Source organism: Bolinopsis microptera, chromosome 6 (assembly GCF_026151205.1).
Source record: "Bolinopsis microptera isolate Bmic1 chromosome 6, MBARI_Bmic_1.0, whole genome shotgun sequence".
Lineage (NCBI taxonomy): Eukaryota > Metazoa > Ctenophora > Tentaculata > Lobata > Bolinopsidae > Bolinopsis > Bolinopsis microptera.
In genome coordinates this window covers 5,124,673-5,152,576 of record NC_087077.1, presented here as the reverse complement: position 1 = coordinate 5,152,576, position 27,904 = coordinate 5,124,673, and the positions used below count along the sequence as shown (strand labels likewise).

The 27,904-nt window shown below is 39.2% G+C and overlaps 3 protein-coding genes and 1 long non-coding RNA gene across 4 annotated transcripts in view; 1 reads left to right on the top strand and 3 right to left on the bottom strand.

Moving 5' to 3' along the window:
• Positions 1-17,069, bottom strand: part of LOC134817631 (coatomer subunit beta-like) — a 40,943-nt gene extending 23,874 nt beyond the window's left edge. Inside the window, exon 1 of the mRNA XM_063826870.1 lies at positions 17,040-17,069. The gene's annotated coding sequence lies outside the window, so the exon portion shown is untranslated. The remainder of the gene's footprint in view (positions 1-17,039) is intronic.
• Positions 1-27,904, bottom strand: part of LOC134816708 (serine/threonine-protein kinase Tao-like) — a 585,630-nt gene that overhangs the window by 212,183 nt on the left and 345,543 nt on the right. The gene's annotated exons all lie outside the window — the stretch shown is intronic.
• LOC134816786 (uncharacterized) lies at positions 15,400-16,057 on the bottom strand. Its single transcript, XR_010160444.1, has 2 exons — positions 15,808-16,057; positions 15,400-15,687 (listed from the first exon to the last, which is right to left on the bottom strand). It is a non-coding gene; the product is annotated as an uncharacterized LOC134816786 (long non-coding RNA).
• Positions 18,095-27,904, top strand: part of LOC134816834 (uncharacterized) — a 57,848-nt gene continuing 48,038 nt past the window's right edge. The window contains exon 1 of the mRNA XM_063825827.1: positions 18,095-18,125. The gene's annotated coding sequence lies outside the window, so the exon portion shown is untranslated. The remainder of the gene's footprint in view (positions 18,126-27,904) is intronic.

Below are 27,904 nucleotides of genomic sequence, written 5' to 3'. Positions count from 1 at the left end.
TGCTGCAAGGTTAACATTGGGGTCCAAAACCGGGAGTGTGATACAACTTAATTTCGCGTTACGTAGTAAGAGATACAAAATATAAAATATAAGTCACTGTAGGTTCACGGATATAGCGCGGCTTCATTTCATTATTCTGGCGCAATAAATCACGCTGGGTAATGAAATGATAGAGTTATACAATATTTAAGTTTCGCGCGCTACGTTTACACAATATATTTGTGAGTCCGTCCCACGTTCCAGACGACCACTCCAGACAAGTCCAGACACTAGTGTAAAGCGGATGAGCTGATCAGTGTTTTGTGTTATATGCGTGAATATATAGTTTCTATGTTTGACTGTGGTGTGTATTGTGTGTGTTATTTTGTGTGTGTAGTATGAAATCTATATGGACTAGTTTGTGTGTTCTTAATTATAGGCACATGTCATTTCCATCAAAGTTGAGTTCTGACCATTCATCAGTGTTTCCAGCTTTTTGAGCATTGAGTAGCATAGTTTTAATGCGACCTTTAACAAGTGCAATTGGGGACGAGAAGTCAATCTTACTAGAAGGTTTAAGGAATTTATTCCACATATTCGAGGTTTTATATACAAACAAATTGGTTGCAGCGGGGTTAATAAAGTAGTTATCACGTCGGGGTGACTTTTGAAATAAATTGTACATCGGTATTGGAGTGTGAAGTTTGATTATTTTAAACATTTCAAGTAGACAGTGGTACTTATACAAATTATGCACGCAGAGTATTTTGTTTCTGCTGAGAAGGGGTTTACTTGATTCTCGTTTATAGAAGTCGGCTCCGAGTTTTTGGGATCCAATTGGGCGGGTTCTAGCACATGTTTTGAACTTATTACTGTATGCCTCTTGATCACCAAATAGAATACGAGTGCACTTTTTTTGAATTTTAAATATTGGTTCAAGCCTATTGTTCGATATGCCTCCCCACACTGAGATCCCATATCCTAGATGAGATTCGAAGAGGGTGTGGTAGAGGTCATTATACAGCTCTTTAGGTATAAATCTTCTCATACGGCAGAGTTTACCGACTTCACACTTTAATTTAGAACTAAGATATGCAGTATGACTGTATGAGGTTTCCAGTTAAGGTTTTTATCTATAATAACGCCGAGGAATTTAGTTTCATCAACACGTTTAATGACTGTGTTATTCAACGTTAAAATAAGATCATTACTATCACTACTACTACTAGTTACATCCTTCTTTCCTGGTGTAAAGTGAATGTAACAGCATTTCTTGATGTTAATGTGGAGAAGATTGCATTTCATATAATTGTAAACAGAATTCATTATAGTATTAGCTTTTTGGTAGAGATTCTGGACAGATTTGTCGACTACAAATATATTGGTGTCATCAGCGAAAAGTATAAATTTTCCTAGGTCTGATGAGTTATAGATATCATTTATGTAAATTATAAACAGTAGCGGTCCTAAAACACTACCTTGTGGTACTCCACAAATAACAGGGAGTTTATCAGATTCCTCACCTAAAACTGAAACGTACTGCTGTCTGTTAGATAGGTAACTTCCAATAAGCTCGTTTGCGTTACCTCTTATACCATATTTGTCAAGTTTTATGAGAAGTTTATCGTGACTGATAGTGTCAAATGCCTTTGATAAGTCGATAAAGATACCTAATACATGTTGCTTTTCCTTTATATGGGAGTTTACATAGTCAACTGAGTAATTAAGGGCGTGGTTAGTTGAGTGACTCTTCCTAAAACCAAACTGGTTCTCAAACAAAACGTTCTGCGACACAAGAAAACTGTACAAACGGGAGTAGATTACTTTCTCAAATAACTTTCCGAACACAGCTAGGGTAGATACTGGCCTATAGTTTTCGAGATATTCTGTACCGTCTTTTTTGTATATAGGGCTAATTTTACCAATTTTCAGTCGGTCTGGAAAAGTTCCATTTCTCATTTGTTCATTAAATAATACTGACAGGAGTGGGCTTATAATCTTAGACGTTCGTTTGATGACGTGAATAGGGATGTCACTAGCTTTTCCATTCTTGAGTTCGCTAATGATTTTCTCTATTTCTTCTGGTGTACAATCGCTGAGAAATATACTTGAGGTATTTGGCCTTGGTAAGTAGTCCGTAAAGCATTGAATTGGACTTAGTCTAATTTGACCGGTTGTACTGTATGATTCATTCAACTTAGGGGCAAGAGATACAAAGTAATTATTAAATTCGTTAGCTATAATTCTACGGTTCATTATTTTCTCATTATTAATAACAAACGGGGGTTTAATTTCTCGTTTCCCTTTGCCGCGTATCTTATTGATTAGTTGCCATGTTTTCTTACTGTCACCTTGAACTTCATTAAATTTACCCATATTGTACGAAGTTTGAGCCTTTTCACGTATAACTTTGAGTTCTTTTCTATAATATTTATAAGTTAAGTACTCACTGCGCTTTTTGTTACATACTGCGCAGTGACAGAAGCCACCTTTTGTGTCAGTATCTCCTAGATTGCACTTGACTTTGCGAGCTTTGACCCAGTTTTCGTATAGTTCGTGACAGTGATTTATTGATGTTATAATTGCTGGTGTAATCCATGGATTGTTTTGCATAGTGCGTTTTGTACATTTCGGGGTTTCTAACTTGAAACATTCGTCAAAAGCAACGTTAAATGTGTCAGCAAAGGTATCAAAACAATTTATTACAGTGTTATCAAGACTATTGGATAGTTTGTCGGTGAACTTATCTACGTTAGAGTTACAGTAGTCATAAAACTGTTCATACTTAATCTTGCAATCGTTCTGGTCAAGGTGTGTGTTGAGTGCTAAGAATATGGGGTGATGATGTGTGATTTTGTCTTTGAATGTGCCAGATGTTATAATGTTGTCTAAATCATTGGTAATGATGTTATCGATGCATGAAGGAATACAGCCGGGTTTTTCATGGGTCATTACAGATATGAGAGGATAGAAGCCTCGACTGTAAAGAACGTGTTCATATTTAGCAACCTTGTTGCTGTCGCCGTGAAGATTGATGTTAAAGTCACCAGCTATATACGAGTGTCTGGGGACTTTGTCCAGAGTGTCGGCTAGTTCACTTAGCGCTAAGTCAAAATTGCCACTCGGAGGGCGGTATAAAACTCCAACAAAGGTGCTTGAGTTACCATTGTTGAATCTTAAAAATAGGATTTCTAGGTTTTCACTTACATAGGAGAGGGTATTATCGATTGTTGCATTTAGTGACTGGTGGATATAAATTGCAACTCCGGTGCCCTTCTTTTTCTCTCGAAAGGTTGCTTGGTAAAAACTATTGTATTCGGTTAATTGATACAAACTACTTAATTCAGGTCCTACATTTGTTTCAGCAAGTGCAATTATGGAAAACTTTTTGTTATATCGGCGAAGATCTATACACATAGTATCAAAGTTACTTTTGTTACCGTCTATGTTTTGAAACATCATTGACATTTGACCTTCGGTTAAAGTTTCTAGAGTTTGATTAATTTGACTTCTGTTAAGCTGAGAACAACAGTTTAAAATTTGCGAGAGCTTAGTTATCGTATCGTCTAGATCGATTTCTTCGTCAGAGATATCATATTTGAACGGGTTGTATCGTTTAACAGCAAGATTTACACATGTATTGCAGAGAAAGTTACCGCATAAATCGGTATTGACAATATTGTAGCATTTATGATGAGTTGCATGGTTACATTCGGAACACTCGACTATGGCTTGGCCCACATAGATACCCTTGCAGCAGTGTTTACATACCTCTTTAGTTAGAGTAGTCATGACGGTTGGTAGCCGTCAGGAGCACCAGATACTCGTTTGTCAGCAGGAAGAGAGCGTGCAGTTATGTCACGAAATGATGTGGAGTCCACCTGATTCCCCCCTCGTCCAGCTCTGCGTCTGTCTCGACCACCATTAACTCTAAGAAGAATAGTATTTTTAATGATTGCTGCTAACTTTGCAACCCCCCTCCAATTGAGGTGTAAGTAATCAGGTTTCTGGAACTTCGTCAACCTTTTTGACAAGTGTTGGCTTAATAGCCCGTTCTCATCAGCAAAGCTTGGAAACCCTTCTACCAGTCTCACACCAAAGTTGAAAGGGAGAAGCTGGGTTTGAATCAGATAGTTAAAGAAATTAACTCTTCTATTTAAATCAATACATTTAGTTGGCAGCAGCGGACATATATAAACATTAGTTTTTTTTTATTGACAGCTTGAATTTCAGCAATTTTACTAGTAAATTTATTGAACACTTGTTTGATGTCAGATGGAGTTTTGACATTATCCTGCCTAATATCATTGAGTCCGCAGAGAATGACAGTGTTTTTGTAGCCGCAGGATTCGTATGGGTCAATGTGGTCTACAGTAGGTGCGAAGACTTGTTTTCCAGGAAGGAACTTTCCAAAGGATCTCTTAGGATCAAGTCCAAATTTAAGTCCACCAGTGTTCGAATCTCCCATGATGCATGTAGAAGCACGGTTTAGAGCACTAACAGATCTGAGGGTCACAGAGTATCGGACACCGGAGTCGACAGATCCTGGTTCAATTCTGTGTTCGTACAAATCCTGACTTGCCCTGGTCATAGTGTATAGTGATCGTGGTGGACAAGACTGGTTGTGATAGGGTTCTGTGGTGCCAGTCTTGGTGAAAGTGACTGTGCAATGGTGACCTAGTGAAAGTGTGTGTACTGATGAGTCAGGGTGAATGAGGGGTTCGTTGTCTGAGTGTTGTGGAAGGAAGCTTAAGTGACCATCATACCGATTGATGAGAATGCTGTTGACAGGTGGAGAGTTTGGATGATCATTGTTCAGTTGTGTTATGAGTGATTGGAGTTGGTCTGGCAGTTGGTCTGATGAGGGTGATGATTTTGTGCCAGTGTAGTGATATCTTTCTCCAAAAGCCAGAACAGATCGTCCATTCTCATTCTTGAACTCAGATGTGCGAGAATCAAGCAGTTCTATGAGATCCTTCTCTGTCTCCTCATCAATAAAATCGAGAGTGTGTTTAGAGACAGGCGGGCGACTGTGTGGGGGCAGCTGGGTTACAACCTGGGTGTTGAGCTCTTGTAATCCAGGGATGGTCAGTGGATGCTCTGAGGAATGCTGCAGATTTGCTGTTGATTGCTTCAGCTCCTGCTTGCATACCTCTCTGAGCTCTTGTGATGTCAGGCTATATATTTCCAGTCCTATATATTACACCTTTAGTTTATATTATAGGACCTTTGGCTTATATACTGTTACCTTAACTTTGTTATCTCTCAGGATATATTGTTAACTACATGTGCTTGTGTTAATCCTTTGAACACTCTTTTACTATACCCAGTGGAGTATCATTGCCTCGGAACACAGGCCGACATTATATCCTCAAAGAATGATTACAGCAATTGAAATTCCTCATCTGGCTAAAGGCCAGAAAATCGCACAGTTTCAGAAGGTTTTCTTAGCGGCTACAGCAACCCTTAAACCTGAACAGCAGCTTGCATGTTTACCAGTTTATATTCACCGGACTGAGGGAGAGAAGCAGCTCGCATTCACCGCATCAGAAGAGGAAGATGTGAAAACAGCTTTTAAGTTCCTTGAAGATCTCATTGATGGCCCACCATGTCAGTTCACCGAAAGCATGACATTTTTCAACTTGCTGCCGGTTAATACTTCGATGGATGGGATACGGTCTTATTTCTTCCAACTGGACGAGTTAGCCAGGCGTGCTAAGATCCCATCTGATGTCTTCATCATGCGGTTTCTGACAAACGTACCCGGGGGGAAGAAGCTGTTTGAGTGTAAGAAAGATAAAATCAAAAGCGAACTAGATGCAGCCGGTGTAGCCAGCTTTTTCAAAGACTGTATGGAAAAGCTTCAAAAGAATTCAGCAAGTTCAGAGGCTTCGACTAGTGAAACATTTGCGTTCCCGGTAGAGCAAGAAGAGCAGGTACCTCAATGGGCTCGGGAGTTACTGAAGGAGGTGGATCAGCTTCGTTCACGGTTAGAAGTGACAGATGAGGAGGATACTGAAATGTATGCTGTCCAGTCAGATCGTAAGTTTGAAAAAAAAGACAGACCAATATGTGATATCTGTAAGAAGACAGGTCACCTTAAAGCAACATGTTATCAAAGAGTCTGTAGCTGTTGTGGTGGAAAAGGACACGATGAGGAGAGTTGCCCCTCCAAGAGAACCTCTAGGAATAAGAAGTTCCCTCCAAAGCGGAACAACCATGACAGAAGATGACTATATGACAGCAAAGTTGAAGGACAGATTGAGTTAGGTGAGAGCTGGCATCCTAGACAGTTTCTTGTAGATAGTGGGGCAGAAATCTCTATCATTTCTACTAATAAAGTGCTGATTGAAAATGGGAGCAGTACTTCCGTGCAGGGGATTGGGGGCAGACAGTCGATTGGTCCGAAGACACAATACAACATAAGATTCTCCTCTGACAAAAGCCAGAACTACAGGGTATGGCTGCATGAAACCAACCTTAGTACCAACCAAGAAATGGTTATCTTGGGTAGAGATTTCTTAAGTCAATTTTCCAGCACTGAGTTTGATTGGAAGAATTCAAAGGTTCGTTTGGGAGAGAAATGGATATTCTTTCTAAATGCTGACAAGGGAGGACATGACATTAACCCGAACTTGCCATCTGGGGCAAGAGAGAAACTCTGCAGTATTTTGGAAAGTTTCCCAGAGGTGTTTGCTAAAAATCCAAGAGCACCCAGGTGCAGTTCTGCTACCACACACGAGATAAAGAGTATCGATGACCGCCCAATTAGGAGCAAAATAAGGAGAATTCCAGCAAAATGGTCAAAGGAGATTGACACACAGGTCACAGAAATGATAGAACATGATATCATAGAACCATCTTCCTCACCTTTCAACAGTAATCCCCTACTGGTCTCGAAGGATGACAATTCAAAACGATTTGTTGTCGATTTCAGAATGGTTAATCGTAACACGGTGCAGGATACTTACCCTTTGCCCACTGTTGAGGAGCTAGTAGATGAGGCCTTTGGGTGTACCCTCTTTTCTCAGCTGGATTTGGCAAGTGGCTACTGGACAGTGCCAATCTCTGATAGTCATCGTCACAAAACAGCATTCAGTATACCCCGGGGAAAGTATCAGTTTAAGAGAATGCCGTTTGGATTGAAGAATGCACAGGCAACGTTTCAGAGGTGTATGGACAAGATTGTAGAGGAGTGCAAGGAAAAGGGTGCAACCGGCCTAGATGCGTATGTTGACAACCTGATTGTGTGCTCCACATCCATGGAAGAACATATCAATACCCTTGAGATCCTGCTGCAGGTGCTGGAGAGCAACAACATGTCACTGAGAAAGGACAAGTGTGAGTTTGCGTACCAAGAGATCCAATTTTTAGGATTCAGGATAGATGGGAAAACCCTGAAACCAGGAACCAAAAACATGGCTAAGATTAAAGAATTCCCGGCTCCCACTACAAGGAAAGAGTTACAAAGCTTCTTGGGCTTAGCCAATTATAATCGCAGATTTATTGATGGGTACTCTGTGATATGTTCCCCGTTGAATCGCTTAACATCGTCAAAGGTCCCGTTTGTTTGGACAAGTCAAGAACAAGCTGCATTTAACAAGTTAAAGACCACCTTTCATGCTGCTCTTTCGCTGTTCATACCAGATTGGTCTAAGCCATTTGTGATAAGAACAGATGCTTCTAAGATTGCAGTGGGGAGTGTGCTTGGGCAGTATGATGGGGATGGTTCGTTCAAACCCATTGGTTATCACTCCGAGACCCTTAACCAGAAGAATACAAAGAACTGGTCCGCTACAGAGCGAGAACTTTATGGTATCATAAGTGCTAGCAGAAAGTGGAAAGCTTTTTGCTATGAAAAGATCACGTTCTATTCGGATCATGAGCCACTGAGGAACATTCATAGACAGAAAGATCCCAGAGGGAAAATCGGCCGTTGGATATTAGAGTTAGAGAATCTTGATTACTGCATCAAGTACTTGAAGGGAGCGGACAACCAGGAAGCAGATTACTTGAGCAGAATAATGGGGAGTGATGCCCCATCAGAAGACCCTTCAGTGTTTGTGTTAGGGGAGAATCTGCTCCGAGAGGCTCAGATGAGAGACAAAGATATTGCTGAAGCAATAGAATCACTCCGTCAGGACAAGATCGTGGATAAAGGCTTATTCAGGAAATTCTTGAACCTGAAAGTCTCTAATAACCTACTATGCAAAGGCTCCCGAGTCATTGTACCTCAGGGAATTGCCCCAAAGATCATCCAAGAATACCACGGACAAGGCCACCCAGGAATCGATAATACCTGCCTGATGCTATCTGAAAGGTTCTATTGGAGGGGTATGAGAAAACAAGTGGAGTCGTTTGTTTCCAAGTGTAGAACATGCACACAGTGCAAACATGGACCTAAGCCTAAAGCACCAGTGCAGGATCATAGAGAGGTTGAGAAGATCTTCGAGATGATTTCTATGGATCTAGCATCCATGCCTGTGTCCAGGAGAGGCAACGGAAGCTTTCTTTTGGTGACAGATATATTTACCAAGCTGATGACAGCAATAGCTTTACCTAATGCACGGGCTGAGACAGTCGTGGACGCATTATGGTGCAGATGGTTCAGCTACTATGGGCTTCCTAAATTACTGCAATCAGATCAGGGAAGTAATGTCGATGGCACCAAAGTTAGACAACTGTGTGAAGAATTTGCAATCAAAAAGCTCCGATCTTCTGCATATCATCCAGCTGGTAATGGCAGTGCAGAAAGAGCTATTGGGTCCCTCAAAACAATTTTGCGATCTATGTGTCTATCTAGAGGCATCCCTATTACTCAATGGGATGAGCTCCTGCCAGAAGCTATATTGATGTTTAATAACACTCAAAACAAATCTTCGAAATTCTCTCCTTTCGAGGCTGCTTACGGAGTGTCAGCAAACTTGCCAATCGACAATAGGTTGGGTGTTAATCAAAAAGAAGCTCAAGACACACGGTTGGTTAGGCAAAACATCCCTCTCAACAAGCAGGAGTCTCGACTAAGCTATCAGAAACAGGCTAACAAGACTAATAACGTCAACGAATACCAGGTCGGGGACTGGGTTCTTCTAAAAAGAAACCATGGTGAATATCCCAAGATGAATCCAATATGGGATGAAATTTTCCAGATCTCCAAGAAGATTGGAAAAAACTGCTGGGGAATTGTAAACTTCGTTTCCGGCAAATCCAAGGTAGTTCATCACGACCAGATTCAGCCTGCAGGCACGAAGCAGGATGCCTCTATGGTTATGGGTAGCTCAGTTCCGGTACAAAACCCTCAGGCACCAGCAGGAAAAGTTTATGTTGATAACAGCCTCCCTCAGCGTAACTTACCACTGATAGATCGGCAACAATTTGCGAACAATGTTTTCAACATGCCAACGAGTGCAGTATTTGCCCCATCAGCTCCACAGCCGGCACCATCATCCCCACCTACAGAACCCTCAACAACTACAACCACCAGATCAGGGAGGGTAGTCAGGCCCCCAACTAGACTAATCAACCAGTTATAGGTCACACAATTTATAAATTTATAAACTTGAATATGTTATTGAAAGGATACAATTTTATTATTGAATGGAAAGATAAAACAGATTTATCATTGAAATTTATATTTTTCTACGAATTTGCTAATTTTATGTCAATTTTTATAAATAAGTTATTTTGACTATTGAATTCCCATGCGCATGGGTTATTTGTATTTTTTAATTTATTTGACAATATTTGAGAATTTAATCCTGGGAGACTTTATTATATCTATTTCATATAAATATTGAGCACTTATAGGATCTTATAAAGTTTTTATGCATTCACTTTGAAGGGAGGTAGATTTTTTTAAAGGGGAGAGTAATGTCAGGCTATATATTTCCAGTCCTATATATTACACCTTTAGTTTATATTATAGGACCTTTGGCTTATATACTGTTACCTTAACTTTGTTATCTCTCAGGATATATTGTTAACTACATGTGCTTGTGTTAATCCTTTGAACACTCTTTTACTATACCCAGTGGAGTATCATTGCCTCGGAACACAGGCCGACAGTGACACCCGTTCAAGGAGCTTGTCAGATTGATCTGATGTTGGTGAGGTGGTCATGTCTGATGATAGGGATGTGACTTGCTGTTTGAGTTCATTTAGTTGGTTGGTGAGTGAGTGGAAAGTCTTGTCATGAGTTTGTAAGGCAGTTGTGAGGTTTTCAATTGTGGTGTTGAGTGGTGGTGTGGGTGATTTATCCAGGGTAGTGGCCAACTGGTCTGAAAGGAGCTTTATATCTGAGTCTAAGGATTTCCAGGGCTGGTCTTTTAGGAGGAGGTGCTTAAGGCGTTGGTCAAATTGGCCAAGTGTGTCAATTCTGTTACTGAATTGAACAAAGTCAATATCCTTAATGAGCTTGCAACAATTGGCTAAGGGTTCTAGTTGTGATGAAATGAGTGCTGTTTCTGCTTCCAGGTTTGACTGCTGCAGTGATAAAGTGTTTCTGCAGACGTGACAGACGTCAACTTGGGTGGATATAGTTGTTGGAACCCTGTTCTTGGGTTAATTAAATAACAAATAATACTCAATTATTATAAATACAAATTAGATGAATAAAGAGGTTATACAAATCTTGTGTCAAAAGTAACCTTGTTACTCTACAATGTACTCTCCTAAATAGTGAATGATTGATATGGTGTGACTCAGTAACTCACACTACTCTGCTCTGACTAATAGTTAAAACACATTTCAATACTAAACTAAACAATGTCTTTTTTACTATTAGATTAAACTACTATTAAATTAAAACTACTACTCCTGATGATGATGTTCTTCTTACTATATGAGGGACTTCTGAATGATGAGGACTTCAAGTAAAACTGGAACTGATAACTATAAAACAAAACCCTGGGGGAAAACTACCGTGAGTAAAGTGAAAGGTAATCCACGTGAAACTATAAATGAAAGTGAAAGAGGAAGCGGGAACTCCTAGACTAAACTACTAAACTATAACTATAAACTACTTACCACTCTTTCCACGTCACAGAACACAGATAGTATCTGTCGACTGGAATCTGTGGGATCACTAAAACAACGTCACTCCTCTCCCTTCTGCTACGCTAGAGTCTGGAGTCGACAACGTCACTCCTCTCCCTTCTGCTTCGCTAGAGTCTGGAGTCAACTAAACACTGGACACTCCTCTCTCTTCTGTTACTTCAACTAGAGTCTGGAGTCGAGCCTTGTCTGCCTTCTGGAGTCCCTTTACCCCAACACTGTATATACATTCACTGGAACTAAACCTTTGCTAAAGTGAGATACAGGGTTAGTAATAAGTAAGTACAAAAACAAGCTACAAATAGAATTAAGATTCTAACATTCCCCCTACTTTAAAAAAGAAAAAGTACTTACTAATAATTTAACTCATGACTTTTACAATCTTAAAGTCATAGCTCCCTATACTTTCTTTGTTAAAAAATAGATATCCGACTATCCGAGTTAAATTAGGAGATAAACTCTAGAAAAATGTTAAGTTAATAATATTCTAGTCCCGCACGCTGCACAAAAACGTGTTGTGCGCGCTAAAAATACTTTCTATGAGTTTTGAGAAAAATTGCGCGGCTCAATCTGAAATATTTCTAATTTAATACGTGTCATGTCCACTGTCATAAAAGCAGATAACTAAAAAAGCAGTTAACGATTATTCCATATTCGGCGAGTCACGTGGTACAAGTGGATTAAATCTCTGTTAACGCGGGAAAAACATCCGCTGTAAAACAGTGTAAAATAGTGGCTAAAATGACTGCCTGGCCTTCCACGCTGAGCGTGAGATCTGAGAGATATAATACTTGTACAAAACGTCCGATAGAATTAATACAGTCTAACTATTAGCTAATTAACTATCAAAGTTCTTAATACGAAAATCTCTTTTCTATGAACGGAATTGAAACATCGTTCTAAGACTGACAGGTGCACAAAAAAATACCCGTCCAACACTGTAATCAAGTGTGATCTTTAGAGATTTCTGTATCGAGTTATCGTGATGACAGAAAAACTGCGTACTAAAACTAAATATTAGGAGCTATTCAAGCTTTAAACACAACCTCTAGAGAGTCAATAATGAGTCACTAACAAATCATTGACACACACCACTGTACTAAACAGTTCTAAAACGTAAAATACATGAATTCTGTCGTTTAAAAACAGGTTCAAACTGAGTCCCTAAAGGCTCGGGATCAGTGAAGAACATGTAAAAGCATGTTGATCGAAACGACAGCATTCTTATAAAACCAAAAAACTCACGCTGAGCAAGCTGCTCCTAGCTGTTAACACTTCCTACAGAAGATGCAAGTTAATAAAGTAATATCAGGTAAACACATTGATGTCTTTGAGAAAGGATCGTCTTTCTGAAAAGTAAGTTTGAATCTGAAATGTTAGATTTTTAGAAGTAGGAATCTGAAATATTCTGTTAGCGGTAATTTTATTACACATGTCACGTACAAAATGTACTTTAAATTGTATCTATTAATCCTTATTATCTCTACACCATGTAATAGAAAATTTAGCAAATCAACTGACAAATGTGACCGTGCGCTACAACACAAAGAAAAGGAGCGCTAAAGCTGGTACACACGTCTAAATTCGCTAACTAATCTATCTTTCTCCCAAAATTGTTGAAAATTTAGCAAATACAACCAAAGTTCAGTTACCAGACTAAGAGAAAAGAAAAGAAAGGATAGACTGGTTCCTAAAAATGGGATTCACTAACTTTTCATCAAACATTCCCAACTTACTACATTCTCAGTAAAAAATATGAACTAACGACAAAAAATTGTCAAAATATCCTTCCCAAAACTTCTGTTCGAGAAACTTCTCTAGAACATAAAAACACAAAATTAATATACGTGTAAAGAGTTACAAATGTTTAAAAGATTGTTAAATACAAACACCTCGTGCATGTTAAAAGTCTCTGAAAGGTTAAAAATGTAAAAATGACTCGTTACAAAGTTGGTAATTCTAACAATACTAATATATACACACACATTTAAAGTTAAAAGTTTATTACAAATGACGTTAAAAAGTTATTGTTTAACCAAATTGACATTTCAAACAACAAATAATCCGAGCAAAAATATTCAATCTCTTTCTACAACATAAAGTCCAAAACAGTTATACTCTCTCTGACATATTCACAGTATCCTTGATCTATGACTTAAGCGAGCTTGCTGAAAACTGCACCTCTCTTCGTGAGACATCCTGAACAATCTTTAACCTCTGCACTTGTACAGAGTTATCCAACTCAACTGATACGGGTTCACCGTTTGACTCGTCCAGTCGTACATTGTAAAGATTTTTGTTCTTCCCTGTAGGTTTCCCGGCTCTACCTATCACCAAGGCATTATTCCAATCATCCCTCTCCGAGGATCTGAACCTGATAATGTCATTCTTCTTTACACCCACGCCTGTTCTGGTTTGACACACACTTTCCCAATCCGACTGATTCACTGACAGATCTGACAGATTCACACTCCCTGAAACTGAACTTACAGTTCCATGGTCATCTGGCTCAATTTCTGTCTCAATTTCTGTCTCACTTTCTGGCTCACTGTCTTGATCCACATTACCTGAAACTGAGCTCACAACTCCATGGTCCTCTAGCTCACTATCTGGCTCAATTTCTGGCTCATTGTCTTGCACACTCTCATTGTCAGCTCCACTGAATGTTTCTAACTCCTCCTCTTGATCACTTTCATCGTCACTTAGTGACCATGGCGATGTAATCTTCTCCTCTAAAACAGGACGGACCTTAATTTCTGTTGCATGATTAGTTCTTCCAGAATCTGTTTGGCTGATAGAACTTTCACATCGTCCTATGGGTATCATCATGTGTCCTGACTTAGTGATCACTAGATTCTCTTCTCCTCCGAAAGCATAAACTTTGTCAGTTTCAGTATCGATCTTCATCTTCATCTTTTTCATGGACTCTCTAGACAGTAACAGAGGAATATCATTTTCCACAATAAACACGTTTAAAGTTACTTTCTGACCACATATTGTTACTGGGAGTGCTTTTTGTATCCTGGCTGTAACTGCATCTTCATCCCCGAAACAAAAATTCTTCTCACAAGGAGTCACTTTGACCTCTTCATGTTCAGCTGATGTCAGAGATTCCTCGAAGGCTGTCAGCCATTTCTTCCCACACACTGTGGAACTAGCACCTGTATCTAAAAGTGCTCTATTTGTCGATTCTCCCATCAGACACTTGTCTTCGTCTTTTAGTTTAAAGTCAGACTCAAAGAATGTAAGCTTCTTCTCTCCAAATGTGTTGTACTTACAGTCTCTCATCAAATGGTCTGTTTCCTTACAAATATGACAACGTAAGGGTCCTGATTGTTGGGCTTGTGCTCCTTGTCTGGATCTAAATGGAGCTTGTTGATACACGTTTCCTGAACTCTGTCCTTGAAACGCAGGTCTTTGTCCGAAGGGCCTTTGTCCGAAAGGTCTCTTAGATGAATAAAAATCCCTGTGTTGGTGGTGTCTTTGTTGATAAAAAACTTTCTGAGGGTCTTCCTCCTGGTTGTTCTGGTCATCACCAAAATGTTCTGAATTGTTGATGTCGTACTGTTGAAAATAAGTATTTACAGGCTCTTCTTTAATCTTTGGTTTTCCGATGGAATATGTTTCACAGCTTGCGCCGCTTGCGCTTGATGAAGAAGAAGATGTATTAGTATAATCTTCTCCGTATGCTCTCTTAAGCTGGGATTCCATATTCTCGTAGCTTAACTTAGAGACCGTTGCCCTGATTAACGTCTTTTGATGGTCCGAGAGATTAGCATGATGTAATAAGAAGTACGCTAGTACTCCATCTTCAAATACCACAGTAGCACCACGCTTCTGCACAAGGCTCTTGTAACGATGGCTAAATTCTCTCACATACTCTTCCATGGGCACTTCCTTGGGTCTTCTGTAGTTCATGAAGCTGTCAATGGATGTAAAGACTGACTGTGTCTGGTCTTTTTCATATAACTTATCCAGCTCGGCAATGAGAACATCTATTCCTCCAACTACGGATAACTTGTCTACGTCTAGCTGTATAGCCACAGCTTCTGGTTTTCCAGACATATTCATGATTAATGCAGCTGCTCCTGCCTCAGGCTTGACGGTGGTCACCTTCTTCCACCACTGAACTCTCCGTTTCCAATCTGTATAGTTGGACTTCTCATCAAGAGTAGGTACTCTATCACCTCCCATGATGAAAACTGAAATCTAGTGTTAGGTGTTAAGTGTTAGTTAAAATATACAAAAAATAAATACGGTCCGGTGTAACGTAGTTCTTCCTGCTACCACTGTTGGAACCCTGTTCTTGGGTTAATTAAATAACAAATAATACTCAATTATTATAAATACAAATTAGATGAATAAAGAGGTTATACAAATCTTGTGTCAAAAGTAACCTTGTTACTCTACAATGTACTCTCTTAAATAGTGAATGATTGATATGGTGTGACTCAGTAACTCACACTACTCTGCTCTGACTAATAGTTAAAACACATTTCAATACTAAACTAAACAATGTCTTTTTTACTATTAGATTAAACTACTATTAAATTAAAACTACTACTCCTGATGATGATGTTCTTCTTACTATATGAGGGACTTCTGAATGATGAGGACTTCAAGTAAAACTGGAACTGATAACTATAAAACAAAACCCTGGGGGAAAACTACCGTGAGTAAAGTGAAAGGTAATCCACGTGAAACTATAAATGAAAGTGAAAGAGGAAGCGGGAACTCCTAGACTAAACTACTAAACTATAACTATAAACTACTTACCACTCTTTCCACGTCACAGAACACAGATAGTATCTGTCGACTGGAATCTGTGGGATCACTAAAACAACGTCACTCCTCTCCCTTCTGCTACGCTAGAGTCTGGAGTCGACAACGTCACTCCTCTCCCTTCTGCTTCGCTAGAGTCTGGAGTCAACTAAACACTGGACACTCCTCTCTCTTCTGTTACTTCAACTAGAGTCTGGAGTCGAGCCTTGTCTGCCTTCTGGAGTCCCTTTACCCCAACACTGTATATACATTTTACGGCCAGGTAGCGCAGTTGGTTAGAACGCCTGTCTTACAATCGTTAGGTTGCGAGTTCGAAACCCACTGACTGCCTGGTCGTGGGGTGAGCGTCGTCGACGTTCAGCTAAGGATCATGAGTGGTCTATGCAGCCCCCCGGTCTACTCAGCCGAATACTCGAGAAATCGAGTGTGAGGGTTAAATGAGGAGCTGCACATTGCAGCAAAGTCTCGGACGAAGAAAGTATGGTACACACTACCTTAACCGTCACTGGCCAAAAAGATCCTTCGGCTTCCTGTAATTGGCTGGTTGCACTTGTGTAACATTGTGGCTGTTGGAATACACCGAAGTAAAATAAGTGTCTAGATAAAAAAAAAATTCACTGGAACTAAACCTTTGCTAAAGTGAGATACAGGGTTAGTAATAAGTAAGTACAAAAACAAGCTACAAATAGAATTAAGATTCTAACAATAGTAGCAATAGGTGATACAAAACAAAAGGGACAGGGCCATTGTGTGAGATCATTGAGCATCTTACTATTTAGTCCATTAAGACCTATGCAGTTCGCATGCCAATACTGTCCACACTTGGCACAGTCTAGTTTCCACGATGATTCCAGTGACTGGTCGCAGGGACATTTCCCCTTATCTCTGTGGGAGTGCTGGATGGCTGGCATTGCAATGTGTGGTGTAAGGTCCAGCTGGGGCGCTATTGAAGAAGCATCTAACTCTGATAGGGATGATGATGTGTGCTTCTTAGCAGTTTTTGTTTTATGTTGAGCTGGTGTAGAACTGGAACTGGAACTGGCGGAGAGGGCTTTGTTTCTCCCTTGCCTCTTAGCAATACCAGACATAGTAGAAATCAGCTATATCTATGATCTAAAATAAACACAAGTGTGCAGCGGTAATGCAGTAAGAGCTTTCACAGCCAACAAAACAACGAAAACTTACGTCTCCCCCTGGGGGGCCTTAATACATGCTATCCCTGAACTCAAATTATTTGTTATATAGTAGTGTTGAAAGTATTAAAACTTAAAAAAAGTCCAGGCAATTTTGCAGTCGGCACTCGACGCTGACAAAACGTTTTTAAAGATTTAACTATATATTAAAATAGCTTTACATCAAAATAAATTGTGAAAGATATTGATTTTTTTAATTGGAAATTTATTTAATAAAAGTTCGAAAACTTTGAATAATTTCAAAAAACGTGCGCGTCTTTTAATTTGTTTACCACCAATAACAGATAAATATTATCATCAAACATGTCAATCTTACAAATGTCAACAATCCTAAAATAATTTAGAACCTAAACGTAATCCTTTGTAAGATTATATGTCCCAAAAGTCAAATTGACTTGTACTCAAGTATAAAGTCGAACAATTTACTCCAATAACCACGGTTACTAGCAAGTTCTCTCAAATGAAGAATATCATCATACGACTCCAGCAAGATGAAACGCTTCCAAAGGTCAACCTTCAGGTGGTGTAGGAGGTTACGTCTGTGAGCCCCGAGTCTACCAACTTCACTACACATCTCGACAGCAAAGCACAGCGCAGCTTGAGCTGGTGATCTTTCAGCGCTCCTCAGTATGTGTCCTAGCATCTTCCACCAAATAAATATGAAATAGTAAATCAAATAAAACATATTTGTAATATTTAAAATTAGTTTATATTATAATTTCCACAATAAAAATCCAATCATTAATACATAATTGAACAATTAAATAACGGCCAGGTAGCGTAGTTGGTTAATCATCGGATTTGTAATCGTGAGATTGCGAGTTCGAAACCCACTGCCTGCCTAGTCGTGGGGTGAGTGTCGTTATCTGTTATTGGTGGTAAACAAATTAAAAGACGCGCACGTTTTTTGAAATTATTCAAAGTTTTCGAACTTTTATTAAATAAATTTCCAATTAAAAAAATCAATATCTTTCACAATTTATTTTGATGTAAAGCTATTTTAATATATAGTTAAATCTTTAAAAACGTTTTGTCAGCGTCGAGTGCCGACTGCAAAATTGCCTGGACTTTTTTTAAGTTTTAATACTTTCAACACTACTATATAACAAATAATTTGAGTCGATCCTGAGTGGTCTATGCAGCCCCCCTGTCTACTCAGCCGAATACTCGAGAAATCGTGTGTGAGGGTTAAATGAGAAGCTATCCATTGCAGCGAAGTCTCGGGCGAAGAAAGTATGGTACACACTACCTTAACCGTCACTGGCCTAATTAAATCCTTCGGCTTCCTGTAATTGGCTAGTTACACTTGTGTAACAATGTGGCTGTTGGAATACTTCGAAGTAAAATAAGTGTGAGATAAAAAAAATACAATTAAAATTTGTATCATTAATATCATTAAGTAAAGTGTAGCTATAGTTAAATGTGAAAAGCGCCGCGCATATTTTTCCGATCGTTCACCTTTCTGGGAAAATCGAGCGCTACAAATTTGGCATATCTTGACAGTAAAATGAACATCGTTTATACCGCAATAACTTACAGCATACCCCTAAATCAAAAGGAATACTGTGAGAAAACGTAAACCTAAAAGGATTGTTAATCTTTCGGCTAAAATGGACAAACACGCGTTTGCAACGTTTATGTATCAATGAGATTTTTAACAATTTCTTGTTTCACTAAAAAGCCAAGGGGATCCCTCAATCAGCTCCACCGGCGTAATTGGTCTAAACAATACGTCTTGTAAGGTGCTGAGTCAGGGATACCCCTTAGAGTAATGCATGGGCTGTGTTTTGTGATGTCGAAACTGAACTCAGCCTCCAGTTGGATTGGAAGCTCCTCCAGTTGTATTGGAAGCATATCGCTCCCATCAAATACAAACCTGAAAGATGGAGCCAAGTTTGCCATTCGTGCTAGAGGTTTTCGATCCCCACTGTACTAATTATTTGTTAACGTAAGGGTATCACACCCAGGAGTTATGTCCAACGAGAACAAACCACTCCAGACAATGTGTAACCATCATGGAAATTATTAGAAGCGCTCTTACAATCATGGGTTACACGAGATTGATCTTGAAAACGTTAAACCATTATTCTTCTCCACAACAGGAGGTATATCGAAGGAATGTAGAAAGTTCTTTAAAAAACTGAACCTCAAGACACAGCATAGGTGGTGCTATGGGTGCAAAAGGGGCCAATATGAAGTACTGTAGTTAAGTTTTTCGAAATTGTCCCACATTTAAATGACGATTTGGCGCCCCCCTAAGATTGCACCCCCCACAGCGGGGTCAGCGGGGCCCTTTGTTACGCCACTGCTGATGGCGCCCCCCTCCCCTGTTGGCGCCCCCTCCCCTGTTGACACCCCTTGCTAAAATTTAGATGATTTTAGAAAATACGCCGGTAAAATGTCTAAAAAAATGTGTTTCTCAAGCAAAACGTGTAGTTTTGATAAGTACCTCAGTTAAAGTTTTTCAAAATTGTCCCACATTCAAACAACGATTTGGCGCCCCCCTAAGATGGCGCCCCCCTAAGATGGCGCCCCCCCAAGATGGTGCCCCCTTAGATGGCGCCCCCCTAAGATGGCGCCCCCTTCAGCGGTGCCCTTTGTTACAACACTGCTCCCAACCCACCATTAAGGGCAGGTAGATAATGCACAATTTACAAATAAGAGAAACTTTGGTCTACTTGCTGTGAGGTGTATCAGTTACATGGGTTGGGGGTTCCCCTTTTTTGTCACATCAACACAAAGTTTTATACATGATTAAAATAATTCAATGTCTGTCCTGTTAGTTATCTATCCCAGGCCAGATATGAGGTTGAAGGCTAGAGACAAAGCTTTGCCAGAAACCCGGCTTAGTCCCAGTCAAAATCAGCCCATATTTGGAATGTCCATGAACAACTTTTTAGAGCACGTAAAATGCTCTAATAAACTGTCATCAGTTGGAGTTACCAAATATTGTGTAACAGTTTGCACATTTCTACTCTACACTGTAAGGGAAAACATAATTGTTGTCATGCAGCAGTGTCACTGCTTTCCAATTCTTGTTTAACTGATCTAAATTGAGCACATTTGTTAATATTTTTTGGACAAATATTTAGTGTTCAAACTTTTTTGTGCCAAAAATAGTTTTTATCAGCTGGAAAAGTGGGCGTAAAGTTTTAAGTACATACCTTCAACTATTGGATTTTAAAGAATTTTCCACACAATTCCAATTTACTGTGCCTTGATTTACTGCAAACTGTATAAGCTGCAAACCCTGATTTACTGCAAACCCAAATGAGGGCTTAACACCACATGTAAACAATCAAAACTCCTATTTACTGGAAACTTGATTTATCATGACTGATTCCCTTATCACAAATTCTGCAGTATATAAGGGTTTTGCTGCAATAAACTTCTTACAAAAAAAATCTATCCACGACCCAGTGCCACAATTTTCCCTCCTTGTGAGTACATTTCGTTTTAAAGATAAGTTTCATTAAAATAAATAACGCACACTTTTAATGATGAAGGAACAGAAATTGTCTTACAGTTTAGAAGATGGTGGTCAGAAAAATTGTTAAGGAGTGTTTGTAGAACGAAGAATTGATGACAAATGATGGAGACAGTCCTCGATAGAAAAGGAATCAGAAATAATCCCAGAAAGAAGCTTAGCCATTTGGTTGATTGCAAAAGTATGTTGGAGTGCGAGTGGTAGGTAAGTATGTGTTGCAATTTACCTTGGGATTTTATGGTTGTGTTTAATTATATTCAGAGGTAAATACTAAGTTAGAAAAATAGGTAATTTTGTGTGAAACAGGCTCTTTTAAATAAGTATGTTATGATGTCATTAAAGCTACTTTTGAATTGATATGTAGTAACAATTTTAAATCTAAGTTTATTCATTGAATCATGGTCTAAGTTATAATTATAAAACATTGATTTTACAATTTTATTAGAGATTTCGTACATAGAATATCGGACATCCAGTATTATGCAATATACCTAATTATAAACCAATTTGTTGGTTTATAACACAAACTTGATTGAAAATATTCCTAAAGTCTAAAATTTTCAGGAGTCAGCAGCAAATTACAAAGCAGCAGATTTAACAGGCCTAGCATAAGATGAACTACCCGCACTCAGCGGAGAAAGTCTTGCTGTGTAAGTTCTATTCCTACGATTACCTTCTGTATAATCCTTACTAATAAATGATACTATTTGTCTTTTAGCGTAATTCTTGAAGTCCCTATTCACCAAAGTGTACAGTATGGGATTGCCTGCTGTGTTTAAGAAATAGAGGTACATCACAGCCCTCCGGAAATGTCTCCATTTGTTACCATATAAGGGTAGCAGGTGTTGCAGGATGTTAGGTAACCAAGAGACCACCACTAGAGCAGCCAGTGACCCTAATGTCGTCACAGTTCGTCTAATGCTCCGCCGCTCTCTCAATCTTCCCGCCAGCGCCAGTGCTGGTGCTTTCATCGATTGTTTGCGTATCCTTTTACTGCGGTCCAGTTGTTTCTTTGAAATGTAGTACAGGACTAGATGAGATACTATGATGATGCAAAAGGGTATTGTCAGCATTACAGTTGTAAATATAAAGTTCTCACAGCTTCTTCTGTAACCATGAAAGGTGCAGTACGCAATCTCTGAGTCAAACTCAACTGGAAATGTTTCATAAGAAAATAGCCGTATAGAAACCAGACTAGAGTAGATCCACACCATTAGGGACACACCCACACTGTTCCTTGTCAAGGTGATATAGTCTCTCAGTGGGTTCAGACCTTGCAACAGACGGTGAAGGGATACTCCAGTCAAGAAGTTGGTGCTCGCCAGCATCAGTATGATCCTGAATCCAGCCGCCATGTGGCAAGACACGATCCCAAACACCCATCTTTTGCCAAGGTTGTTGATAAGGACGGGGAAGATGACAAATATAGTGTACAGACCGTCCGATATGGAGAGGTTCCTAGTGAGGATCAGGCCCCATCTGTCAAACCTGATTGACCGGTAGTTTGTTGTGGAGTAAGTGACGAAGATGTTTGCTCCAATACCAGTGAAGAGCATGATCAAGCAGTAGATAATGAGGAGAAGGCGGGTGTAGTCCCCAGTGGATTCCCCGTAACTTGGCATGAGAGTAGTTGCTTGATCTGCCAGGGTAGCTGTTATCCCGGTCAAGTTTTGTGCACTGTTCATTTTCGCTGGTGTAAAATAAACTGGTTAGTTGTTAATTTTATGACTTTTTAAAAAGAAAATAACAAGACTAGGCTATGATATGTTACGCAATTCAAAAATATGCAAAAAAATATGATCAGAGTTAAATTTCTATGTTTGTGCCACAAGAGCCACATAATATTATCCACAAAGGTTATGAAGATGCACGTCCACCAGTATTTCACAACCATTTAAATGCAAATATTAATAAACAAGTTGCAAAATAACCGGGCTAACCACCATGCTATGACATTAAAGAATAAATGGTAACACGTGAATCTACCAAATCAGACAGCTCTGTTTTGCAGCGTACATGGACACGATTGGTCCCTGATGGCTGATTGGCACATGAGACACCATTCATAATTTGATATTTAACTGTTATATATAATATAAAGCGTTACTCTATAACTCCCATGACTATTTAGAATTTTGCTGGATCATGGCATTGATAGCTATTGGCTCTTTTGTCAACGTTGACTTTCTTGACAGTTCCAATTTTCTTTGATGGTTGCCATGCGTTATCACCATGGTAACTGTCTTACCTCGTGGCTATCAATTTTATCATGTGACACGAACAAATTGACAGAGCAACTAAATATCTCAATAAGTATTTACTGATAAGAACGTTAAATGTGACCTTAAATAGTTAAACATTAATATGGTAGACATGGTAGTGAACCAAGGTGCGACGTATAAAAATCTCTATCAATATTTTCTGAAGAAACGTGAGATGCATTAAAACGTGTCAATATAAAATGTCTACAGAACTGTAAGACTTTCAGGATGCTTATAATACCACAATCACAACAATCGTAACCAAATAATGTATTCTTCTTTGAAGATGGATTTAGATTACAGACTAAATAGTTTAAGCAGTTGCTCGCTTAGAAGATATCTTACAATTAAAAATACCCCTATGTTAAAATGAACATCAAATAACAGAGTATTGTTATATATCAAGCAGAAGACGTCATTGAACTGATAGCCCAATATTGTTGTCAAACTTAGAACCACGTACGAAATCCAGATTCCAGGAAAAATGATGATCTGATATAATAAATAGATTGTATGGTTATTCCATCGAATTAAAATTGGGGAAGTGCACGTGCCGGAAATTCCACTTTTACATCGATATGAACAATTTAAGTGAAGAAAACAGCCAAAGACATTTGACCATTTGCTGCTTTTTATTCAAGAATTCCTAAAAGTCGGTGACAAAAATTGTGAAATTGAAAATTTCACCCCACCTCTCTCCCCAACTCAAACAACTCTGAGAACAATCAGATCACCTTCCCTCAACAAGGTATTGCGTTACACACGCGATAGTGCTGCTGGAGAGCTCAATCATTGCATTTAAGCCACTCTCCCTCAACCGTTTTATGAATTTAGTAAAGGTAAATGGTTAAGGGTTACGTTTTACGCACTGATTGGCTTTCACGGAGCTCAACAGAGAGAGAAACGCTCTGATCGTTTAACTTCACCGCGATGTCTGGGACCATAGTTACCAGGTTACCAGGTTACCAGGTTATCAGGTTACCAGGTTTATACGTTAGTAACTGCCCTTTCTGCTAATCACCTGATGATATACTGATGAGATTAAGAAGCGGATTCAGTTATAAATGTAGTTGGAGGAGTCCTAACTCTCCTCACGTCCGAAAATGGCGTTTCTCTTAGTAAGAGGATAGGCCAGGGTGAAATGGTTGGTAGTTGGGTTTATTGATAAGATGTTATAAGGGGTCGTTCACATATTACGTAATCAATATTTTAGCAATTATACCCCCTTCCCTCTCCGTAATCAACCGTAATCAAGACCCAACCCCCCCCTCCCCCCTTGACTTTTTTCCCAGAAAACACTTTTCTCTACGTTTCATGCTACCCTGTTCATGCTATTATGATGAGCCGAAATAATTGTTATGATATCCGGCCAAGCACCTTCTAAACTACTTACTATTATATATATATATATAATTTGAATTAAAATATTGTAAAATTGTTATTATTCTAGAGGGTAAAAAGAAAATGTTGATTACGTAATCAACGACCTACCCCCCCCCCCCCCCCCCCCCCCCCCCGTAATCAACCGTAATCATTTGGAAACCCCCCCTCGGCTGATTACGTAATATGTGAACGACTCCTAATCAGAGTCGTCAAATATTGCACTTTATTCTCGAAAATATTTGTCAGTTGCTAAACGCTTTCTGTTGCGAAGGTATTATAAATTTGTGTGGTTCTTCAATCTTCATTCGCCATTATTATTCTAAACGATAACCATTGGAGGCAACCCCATACCCATTTATTCCTCCAATTTTGGTCAAATGGGCATGGAAATTGAAAAACAGCTAAAACTTTAGTAATGATGAAAATAAACATCACTGTCGTGTTAACCGTCATCTAAACTCTAATCAAAAAGCTATATTTCAGCACAATACATCATGGTGTCAGGAATATTTGTTTTGTTCAATAGTTCGATTTTGCCCGAAAAATCATTACAATGATGCCCATTTTCCCCATTTATTCCTCAACTTTTAATCAAATGGGTATGGGCATCGATGGGGTTAGCCCCCCCCCCCCCCCTCCCAATAGCATTTCCCATGGCCCGTATGGGACCACTCATCTTCTAGCCAGAAGCTGACAAGATTTGTCTGTCATATTAGCTTCTCTCTCTGTTAAGTATCAGCTTATTAAAGCACTTGAAAGCACATTATAATATGTTGATACTAACACCAACTGACATTCTTACCATATAAGGAGTTTTTCGGTGCTATCTCCAAAAAATAATCATCATTTTAGCGACAAGTTATTAAAGAAACTTCAAATCTTGGGATTGTTAACGGTTCGGCTGCATTTGCAACTTCTGAAGAAGCTAGTTATCAAGCAGGGACTGATGTCAAATTTTATAAAATTAATCATGAGAGAGCGGACTGGTTGTGACATTAGGCTAAATTGAAATAATATTAATAACCATCAACTTTACCGGTCTCACTAGAAATATATCCACTGAACTGGGCATAATATGCCGCCCTGCAGAAAAATTCACGTGTTCCACTTCCACAGAAAAAATATGCTTTCGTCCAAAAACAGCTCTACTTTTTTGATAGCCATTCAAAATTTGGCTTTTGTGCAGCGTAATCAGAAGATTATAACTGTCTCCTTATTTGAAACAAAATAATGCCAGTTAAACACAATCAAAGAATACTGAGTTAAGTGCACCACGAAATCAGCACACCACAAACGAACACACTGTCGAATATCTCCCAAGCATCTTCTCAGCTCACGTTGATGACATGTGATACTTTGATGACGTCATAGAGTGACGCTGATGACGTCATAGAGTGACGCTGGTCGCTGATGATGTCGGTCAGGGAAAAATTTTGGTGGATATGCGAGATTGCGAAGACATTGATTCCACGGAAGCTATTTTAAAGAGTTGCATCCTTTCTTTCTGAGCACCAGCAATTGGTGGTCCTTGAAGGAGTCTTGATAATATTGCTGTTGTATTTTGTAGGCATGCTCACCGGGCAGTTGTTATGAAACTTTGTGTCAAAAACACCTGATAAACCTTGATAGGCGCCTATCCTGAAGTACAATGTTCCCCCTTCTCAGTAATACAGAGTGTATTGGGCGCCAAATAGGACAATGCCGGCTGGCTGTTACGGTAACAGCCCTCTAACAGTCAGCTAATAGCCATAACAAAACATAAGTATTAGCGTCAGCTGTTAGTAGCTGTTAGTAGCTGTTAGTAGCTGTTAGTAGTATAGAGAGCTGTTAGGATTTTCCTTTTTAAAAACTGACCGAGGTGGGTGGAAAGCGCTGTTAAATGGCTGTTAGAAATGCAATTAAAATGTTAGAGGTCTATTAGCCGATTAATAGCCGGCTGCCGGTCGGCATAGTACCTATCAACATGGAATGGAAAGTGAAAGAGGATATGTGTCTAAGGTGGCAACTAATATAAAGACGGAATCCGTTTAAAATTGGCTGGAATGCTCGGTAATGATAGGAAATCTTGAAGAAGAAATGGTCTTCATGGGATCAGAGGAGGAGGAGACTTATAATTCTTGATGTCCACGACTTTAAGTTTTATAACTTTTCTACCCTTCTGCACCATTTGTTTTTAGTAAAATACTAATTCGGTCTGATATTGGGACTGGTCAATATCTCGATGTTGAACTGTGTTTATACATCAAATCTGGCAGACTCAGTCTTGTTACCTTTTGGAAGGCGTTGGAAATACATAGTAAATCCTTAATTAAATAACGTTATTATTAACTGTACTTGGACCTTTTTATTCTATAATTATAGAAGCTAAGAAGCTGCCTTGGCGAGTTTTTAGCAATAGGAATTATAAATAGACGCAATTATTATCGCTAATTCATCAAGAGCTCGGTAAAAGTTGTCTACGCCTTTTTCCTACCATTTTGACATTTTATACTTTGTTATTTGCTCTAAAATTTATGGACATTTCCGTAACTGATGCACGAGCCTGCCCGGCAACTGCCACAGACTTATCAAGGATAATGAATAAATCTAATCAGCAGCCATAATTTCAAAATCAAGCTAATTTTCCTGCTGAAATTATTTACGATATCCTTCAGTCTCCTCCATGTTAATAATAATATGTAATTGTTCCTGTATTTCCAAGTACTAAGGCAAAATACGACTTACAGTCACCAGTCAACTAACTCTTCACTCCAAGCATCCAGGTATAACCTTCCCAGAGCCGTCTTAATGTTCATCTCTCCACAATAATTGTGCTAATTAATAAAACAGCCAGGCTCCGTACCTGTTCATCCCCAGCACCACACAGCTTACTATAACTCGCGCTAATTTTAGTGCTTATTTTACCGCAGACATACGCTCGAGCTTCTCTCATTAAGGGGTAATTTGTATTATGTGTGGGCTCCAGTAGATGTCGAGTGTCGGGTGCTGTGTGACAGTGTGACAGTGTGTGACAGTGTGCACTTTGTCACACACACAACGTGTTATCACTAGCTTGTTAGCACTGCTCAGGGGAGTATTACGTCGTGTGTGCCTTGAGGGAGGGTTGTTGTTGTGGCGGGAGCTGTAGTACTTGGGGTTGTGTTGACTGGTAGTTTGGTATGTGCATATTCGCATATTTGGCTCTTTACTTAATGCTTCAGTATTTCCTCATTTGATTCTTTAGTCTTTTGGTCATCTGGTCTTTGGGGTTCTTCGATCCTTTAATTCTTTTGTCCTTTGGTTTGTTTCGCCAGTTGACTGTGGGAAAAATTGTTCGAGTATGTATAAAATGCGTATGTTTGTTAAAATTCTATGTAATAACTATGTGATAATTATACTTATAACACTGTGTTGTACTTATGTTGTTATCTAGCGCAGGTTAAGTTTGCATATTAGTAAAGACCAGGAGATCTAATCGGTTCTCAGCCTTATTTACAGTCATTATCTTGTACTTAAAACAGCGGAAATAAAAATGGTCTAATCGATGTGTTTCTAGTTGTACTATTCGTTTGAGTTTCTCGGGGAAAAAATTACGATTCGACCTTTCTCAAAGCAATTCGACCTTTCACAAGGCAATTCGACCATGTTGGTTGTATTGAGGCTTTTTTATTTTCTAAAATTTCCACTGGATTCAAGTAGGAAGATTCGAGTTTCAGGTTGTGCAATGTGCATTTATTGCACTGTTGCACAACTGTGCCCTCTGCTGCCGACGATTTCTGTCAGACGTT